Raw genomic sequence first — 8,214 nt, forward strand, 5'->3', positions numbered from 1 at the left:
AATGTAGCATTTACCTGTTATCAACAGTCTCCCCTATCTCACATCAAAAATTAAGAATGGATTCAACCAAATAAACACAGTCCTACAGCTCACTACCAGAGAGTTCAGAAAGAGTTGTAACTAAATTTTTGTTTGGCCTCTGCTCATCACTATGAGAGTGCATTGCCTGAATTTGAAACAATGTTTTAAATAAATCATGATCTCCCAGGGAACCCCTAGTGACCTCAGAACCCCAGTTAAGAAATCCTGGTCTAGATGTGTAAGCCTACTTTGTCATGGTTGGGGAGACTGAAGACTGGAGAAAGGTAAGTCTGTCAGTTAGGTTTTCACAAAATTTCTAGTCTTGCCACAAATTCTGTTTTATAAAGTAGGTTCTTTATACATATTCTGTATTCAGAAATACATTCTTTGAACTTCATGTATTTGCATTTGTGTATATACTTTTTGCAAATGATTTTTCCACAAGGCAAAAAGATAGATGTGCTTTTAGTGAATTTGGAAATCATGAGGCCTTTGAAATGACAACAGCTAAAGTAAGAACAGTGTTTCCATGGCAGAAATAATTTCATTTCTACAATATCCTGGGTAATGAATTGTCTTTGTGTTGTGCCTGTTTTTATACAGTAGCTCCAATACAAAGATAAAATGAAGAGGTAGTTATTGGATACTTCACCTACGAAGATCAGAATCATGCAGGCAATAGTATCCCCTGTGACTACCACAGGGTGTTCACCACTCTATGGAAGCAAAAGTTGGACTTCAAAGAAGCAGGATAGAAAGACTGTTGATGCTTTTGAACTTTGGTGTTGGAGAAGACTCCTGAGAATACAGTGGACAGCTAAGAACAAACCAATGGATCATCAAACAAATCAACCCAGAGTTCTTACCAAAGCCACAAATGACCAGACTCAAATTATCCTACTTCAGACACATTATGCAAAGACTTAGCTCTCTGGAGAAGGCTGTAATGCTGGGAAAGGTGAAAGGAAAGAGATGGAGAGGATGACCAGTGCAAAGTGGATGGACTCAGTTACAGTGGCAATGACTGCACTGTTAGAAGACCTGAAAGACAAGGTTAGGTACAGATCATAATGAAAAGTATCTATGTGGTCGCTAAGACCTGATACCAACTTTATGGTACATAATCAATCAATTAATCAGTTATTGGATACAGGAGAATATGTATGTGTGACCGAATATAAACACGTAATATTCTATGCAATATTTATGTGCCTTCCAAATGTATCCAACTGGTATATATAGGACATAATTTGTGCCTATCCATGATGATATTATTATATAACATTGGCTGTCATAATGCCACATGATTGACTTGGAAACTAAATCTTGATCCCTTGTAGCTGTGATCTTTGATGCATTGGTGCCAGTTCTTCATGAGGCAGGTTTAGCAGTACTTCAGCAAGTTATGAAAATAAAGACATTGAAACTGCACTTGCTCATATTAACTTCCTGTACTCTTTCTCCTCTTCTGTCAAGTATTGTGAAATTTTTAATTGCAAGCTACCTTTTAGACAGTATTTGCAAATTACACATAAAACAATAAGCTAAGGTGCACATGCCCGACGAAAATCCTAACCAAAGTTAACCAAGCATAGCATGTTGTGTGAATGTATCTGTAATCTGATTGTGTTGGAAGAATACAGCCTTAGAATGTACATTATTATTACAATTACTACAATTGTTATTTTATTGTATTAAAGATATTATATTGGTATTGATAAATCTGCTGACTTTCAAAAAAGCCTTGGATATGCTAAGCTGCTGCCAATTAGGGACACTTACAAAAAATTACATATATATGAACAATACTGTTAGGTGCACAAGACTCTTGGGAATATAAAAACAGATCAGAAGAACAGTTTGATGGCAATTACTTTAAAATGTAGTAACCCCCAAAAATGAGAATGGATGAAACAAAAGCAAGCTGTAACTCAGAGCTCTATCCCAGCAATAGGTCAACTTGTTATGTGTTGCTAGAACTGCTTGTTGTAGACAGACATCACAAGAGATTTTGATTACTCTTATCTGTGATAAAATTTTAAGCTGAGGTGAAGAAAATGAAACATCATCAACACTGTTAGAAAGGTTGTTGGGTTTTTTTTTTCCTCCAGTTTTATAAGTAACTTCACCTGCCAGGCTATGATTGATGGAACCATCTGGTTCTGCCTCACAGTGGAGCAGTAATGCAAAACTTGCACGAATGAAAAAGAGTTGTTGTTTGTGCAAAGCAAATCCTAGATTCAGAGTCATGGCTCCTATTCCTGAAAGTCAGCTTTTACATGAATTCAGTTCCAGTATCTCATTAGCATTCTATCTATGTTAAACTGCTATACATTATGTCATTCACGTTGACCAAGAGCCTGCTGGCAGAGCTGGGTTAAAAAAATCCAGACACATACTGCATGGCAGCAAAGAACCAGTTTTTTCTCTATCTTATTTCTGCCATCTCGATTTTTGCATCTGGATTTTTCTTGGAAATCTTGAGCCTTTGAAATGATAGCTGCTAAAGTAAGAACAATAGCCCTCCACTATGTCTAGTCATCTGGGCCCAGCTAGAGTGGCCTGGTCTCCCATACATTTTCAGATTACTAGAGACGGATTGTCTGAAGTCTAGAGTGTAGTCAGCTGAAAGCAGGGCACTAAGGTGAGTAGAGCTAACATTAATTCTTGTTTTATTTCTCAACTGCTTTCATAAGTATGTGGAACAAAATCGGAAATGAAATGCTGAGATTCAAGTGAATTATTCTCATTCTTGGGAGCTCAACCACAATATTAAAGTTTTCCCCAGTTGGAAGCTCTATATATGGGCATCTATTAACCATTGCAAGCAACCTGCAGAAGTGCTAAATCAGAATTTTCCAAGCTTTGACATTCTGAACTGTGCATTCAAATGAATCCTCTTGAAGTCTAACAGAAAAGCAGTTAGACAAATAATAAAAAGATACAGTTCGTAGCCATCCAAGATTCTGTGATCACTGAACTTGGAACAAAACCAAATGCACTCACCCTTTCCCTACCTCATCTCTTCCTTTATCAAAAGCTTTCCAGATAGTAGAATTTCTGAGAATTATTAGGAAGATACAAGATTAAAAAATTGCTTCAGCTCCCATCTACCCCAACACTGACAACATTAACTAGTCAAAGTTCTCCAGGGCTTTAAGCAGAAGTTAGATATTACAAGGCAGTTAAAATAGTTGCCTAGCAGCACAATCTGTCCATGTTTATTTGGAAATGAATGCCACTATATTCAGTGATAATGGCTCCTTTGATTGTTTAGGAATACGAGAAGCTACACCCTACAGCAGTGTTTCTTAACCTTAGCCACTTGAAGATGTGTGGACTTCAACTCCCAGAATGCTGGCTGGGGAATTCTGGGAATTGAAGTCCACATACCTTCAAGTGGCTGACGTTGAGAAACACTATTCTACAGAAATCGGGGGGAGTGTGGTAGCATTTTTTCTGAGTAACACATTTTATTGAAAGTGTATGCCTCTTAATAAAATGTGTTAGTTGGAAAAGGGACTACCAGACTCCTTCTGGTTTTTGGCTACCATAATCTAACACAATGACTTCTACAGAATGAAGCTCCTTGGCCTCAATAGCGGAATAATATATACACTGACTAGAAGCAGTTTTCCAGAGTTTCAAACCAGAAGCTCTTCGAGGACTACCTGCAGATGCCCAAAGCTGAATGTGGAACCATCTGTATGCAGATCTTGTTCTTTGCCTGATAGTGCAACAATCCAAGCTAGTGATGGATGTATCATCCAGCCATTGTTATAGCGATACATCAGGATGCAGACAGGCTTTATATTGCCACAGCAATGGGTGGATGTTACTATAAATTATTAGTATGGTAGCTGCAGTTGTGGTGCACTTGGGAAGAAGATATTTATACAACTAAACAGAGCTCTGTACAAAAAGTAACGTGCGCCTAGTAAATTGGCATTTTTTAAACATGTGAATCTTTTCCTCTTGTGTGATATTCTTGCAATCTCTGAAAAGAGTGAGCTGTTAATCTTCAGGATGCTCCTTTATTAATGCTTACATGATCCATTTAGTTTCATTTAGTGCTGGTTTCTACTAATGTCTAATTAATCTATCATTTTTTTTAGAAAAATAATTTACAATATGCTTCCATCTGTCATCCCACAGTGAGATGGGCGATGACAAATTTGAAATATAAATAAAGAAATAAATCAGAACATTTCTCTCCCTTCCTACACTATAATCCCCATGCCTTTTTTCTTCTTCTCTTAACTGTTTAAGAGTGTTTACATTTGGAACTGTTCAAGGAAAGTAACTGAGAGACAATGTTAAGTTTCATAAGCTTTAATATTCTTTTCTGAGCAGCTGACAGGAAAACAAAACAAAAGAAAACACAGTTCCAAGTTTTTGCTTGAATCATAGTTGTCCAAATATATGAATGTATGTTACAGAAGCTGATATGCAGTCCTATATAGCAACATTATATTTCAACCCTACCTTCAATAGAACACACAAGATGGCTAGCATTAAAATCTACAATAAAAAAATAACAAAGCTCTCACAAATTGAAAAAGGGCATATAAAATAGCAATAATCAAAACATGTTAAGACCTAGAATAACAAAGAAAACAAATCAGCTGACTTATATCTATGAAAAGTGATTGTCTTGGACTGCAGGCTGGCACGAGGCTCTCTATATCACATTGTATTATAGTTCTACTGCTATATGATCTACTTTGAATCTTCCAAGGTACTGATGTCAAACTGATTGCTCTATGGTACCCTGAGTCCTCATTTTCTCTTTTATTGAAGAAACAGACATTGTTTGTCCTGCCTTCCACAGGATTTCTCAACGCTAATACATAACGGGTTCAGCCACCCAATTAGTAAATTGCAATCCGACTGTTCTTTGAGATTTGAACTCATTCAAGGCATTCTATCAGGTCAGATGGGTGGGCACGCATCAGGTTCCTTCCCTTAACTTGTAGTGGCCCCTGCCTTTTGGAACACCCTTCTCTCTGAAATCCAGCCCCTACTCTCCTAGCCTTCAGAAAAGCCTTGAAGATCTAGCTGGATCTGGGAGAGCGTAGCCAGAGACCAGTAAAGTTGTTTGTGGATATGTGGAGGGATGTTTTCTGAGGATGTTGTGAGTTTTTGTGATGGTCTTCTATACCCACATGAATTAGGGAGGTGCCTGTCTGAGCTGCTTATGCATACTTTCCGCTTGGTTGGAACTTAAGCCATGTTTTTCTCCTCATCACTTTGGTAATGGCCCTGGCTTATCTCTGTCGAGTCATTTTCTTTACTGTCTAATCAGTTCATGCTGATGATGTCACTGAAACACTGATCTCCCTAAGTACAGTGCAAGGATCTGCATGAGACGGCTTCTTTGTCATGTTGAGTCTGAAAGTGCAGAGGTCTTTGTGCATATAGGAAGGCTCCCCGCTGCAAACAATCATGCAGGTCACAAATCCCTGCTTAGTGCTAAGTAAAACACCCATAACAAATGACTTTCTAGCTTTTGCTCTTATAGTTACTTTTTCTTCCATCCCTGCAACCAGGATCTGCCTCAGAATAAATTAAGAGAATTTTTCCATGTCCTGCATTTTGGGAGGATAAACAACATGTCCTTTATCACACAATGAGGTCATACCCCCTTCAGGTGGTTGAGAAGAGCTATCATACCTTCCCTTCATCTTTTCTAGGGGTATCCTCAAGATATGATAAAAAATTGTGGCCATGATGGTGCAATCTAAGGCACAGACTTCTTGATTTTTTCAACCATACCCTGGGGACACCCTGATCTTTTCTCAAGGCTGAACATAGCCAATGGCTTTAGGCTCTCCTTTTAAGATTTAGGCCTTCTCCATACTGTTGAATTAAAGTGTTCTCCACCCATTCTTGAATCCACAGAAAAACTATGCCAGCATGAAACTTGTTCCCCCTCACCAGTTCCTATCCTACCTCTATTACCTGTGTTCTGAATCATCGCTAAATAATACTGTCCTGATTCTGTTGTGATAAGCAAAAGATAAGCAAAAAATTAAGCACTGGGCAGGTCTGACTCTTCAGCATCTCTAGCCTCCTTCCTGTGTCTCTTTTCCTACACTTCATTCTGTCATAACATGAGTTGAATAAAGTGGGGGGAAAGTTACAAAGGGAGATAAATCATAAATAGCATTTTTATTTAAATTTTTGCTTTCCTTCATTTCCTTTCTTCATATAGACTACAAATGTCAATTTCCCAATTCTTCCATATTGTGTCTGAAGGTAGGTTGGGTTGTTGATCCCATCTTTCCACTATTAAGCTATTGCAGTCCTGCCCTAAACCAGAAACCCCACAGAGTTAAAGCCGTTTCAGTCCTGTTATCTCAGCAGGTTAGTGCTATTATGGAATTGTGGTAGTCTACATTTACATTTACTGGCTGCTGACTGCTGACTGCTTCCTCTATGCTGCGTAGAAGATAAAAGAACATCCACTTGCCATACTGTGATATACAGGGACTCCTGGGCTTACGGGAGGAGCTACACACAGCTAGAATGTGGAAGAATACAAAGGGAACTCCTGTGTGAAAAAGAAATGTTTGACCACTCTTGCACAAATCTGGAGTTCTAGTGCTGCTGTGTCCAACTCTTTAGGGAGACCACACCAAAGTGGTGCAGATGAAGCTGAAAGGGGACCAGAGGAGATGGAGTGTACCCACATCAGCTCCAAACATTCAAGAAGCATCTCTCCGATCCCACCTTCTGTCAGTCACCTGACATTGCCTATGATGTAATGAGCAGCAACATATAAGCAAATTTACACAACCGGCAGCTGTCATTGGATACCATCAACTTAAGAAGAAAAACACTGCTTTAGCACCAATTAAAGGATGTCTTAAGGCTACCTTATTCACTGGTTGAGGATGAGATGAAACCTGTCTCACTCATGGGCTGGGACATGGTAGGAAAAAGATGTTGCTGTGGCATATTTTTGCTGTAGTTAGTTGCAAGTTGGGAAAGACCTCTAGTTTCTTGTCCCTTGATCATCTACCCCTATTCCAGTTTCTAGTCTGAATCCTGCCTATAGTGTGGTGCTATGAACAGAACACAATACTCAAAGTAGTTTGGAATATTTTCCTTATATGTTTACAATAAGTTTAAATTAAGGACTAATGAAACATTGTACAGTATAGGCAGTTTTATAAAAAGAAAAGGCTGACTCCTGCCCTTATAAATAAATAAGCACATCAGATAGCAAAACCTATATAAAGGAAGAAATATATCTTATGTATAGGAAGACATATGTATAGGAAAGATAAAATGCACATCATGGTTAACTATAGATAAGGAAACATCTGTTTTAACAGAATATGAAAGGAAGGAAGGATTGCACAGGAGAAAAATGTTCATGCTGATAGAGCAGGAACTATTGTAATAAGCTAACACATTCCATTCTACTGATAATGATTGGCTAAATCTTTAAACTAAAACCCTATAAGAAGGGAGACAGAGGAGCAGTCCATTGCAGTTACCACCCAATGCTACTTGACAACCTTGGGTTGAATAAATATATTTTCTTTGACCTTCACGGATAGTCTGGCATGTTTTATTGGATTCCCGGCTTGGGCATAAACTATCGGAAAAGAAGGTGTCAGATCCTGACAGTAGTATCTGACCATAATTTGAAAACTATGCTTCTATAGTTTTCATGTCATTTGGAAACTGCTTCAACTGATGCTACTTCCTGCTGCATTTTTCTTTTTGACACCACATCATGCTGCTGCACATATTTTCCCTGGGATCATCTACAATCCCAAGGTCCTTTTCACACAAACTACTAGCAAGTCAAATATTCCCCTTCCTATCCCTGTTACATACCCATTCAGAGTAGCAATTTTAATGAAATTTTGAGTCTCTCCTAAGCAAAGAATTAGGAAGAGGTAGCTACCTTATTTATTAGAGAATGAGATGATAGTATCTATCCAACTTTTGTGTGATCTCAACAAGCTAAGCAGAATTGGGCCTGATTCGTAATTTGCTGAGAGACAATAAGGAAACCCAGGAGTTGTGGGAATAGACTGGGAAGTTGAAAAAGATCCCTGGAAGAAACAAACAAACAAACAAACAACAACACAGTTCTTTACTGTTGCTGAAAAAGAACCGTATATGAAGTCACCAGGAATCACGACTGACCCCACAGAGAATTTATTCTTTGACATT

The sequence above is a fragment of the Python bivittatus genome, unplaced genomic scaffold, assembly GCF_059951505.1.
Source record: "Python bivittatus isolate LINGU-HERP-01145 unplaced genomic scaffold, Pbiv_v1 ctg000700_np1212, whole genome shotgun sequence".
NCBI lineage: Eukaryota > Metazoa > Chordata > Lepidosauria > Squamata > Pythonidae > Python > Python bivittatus.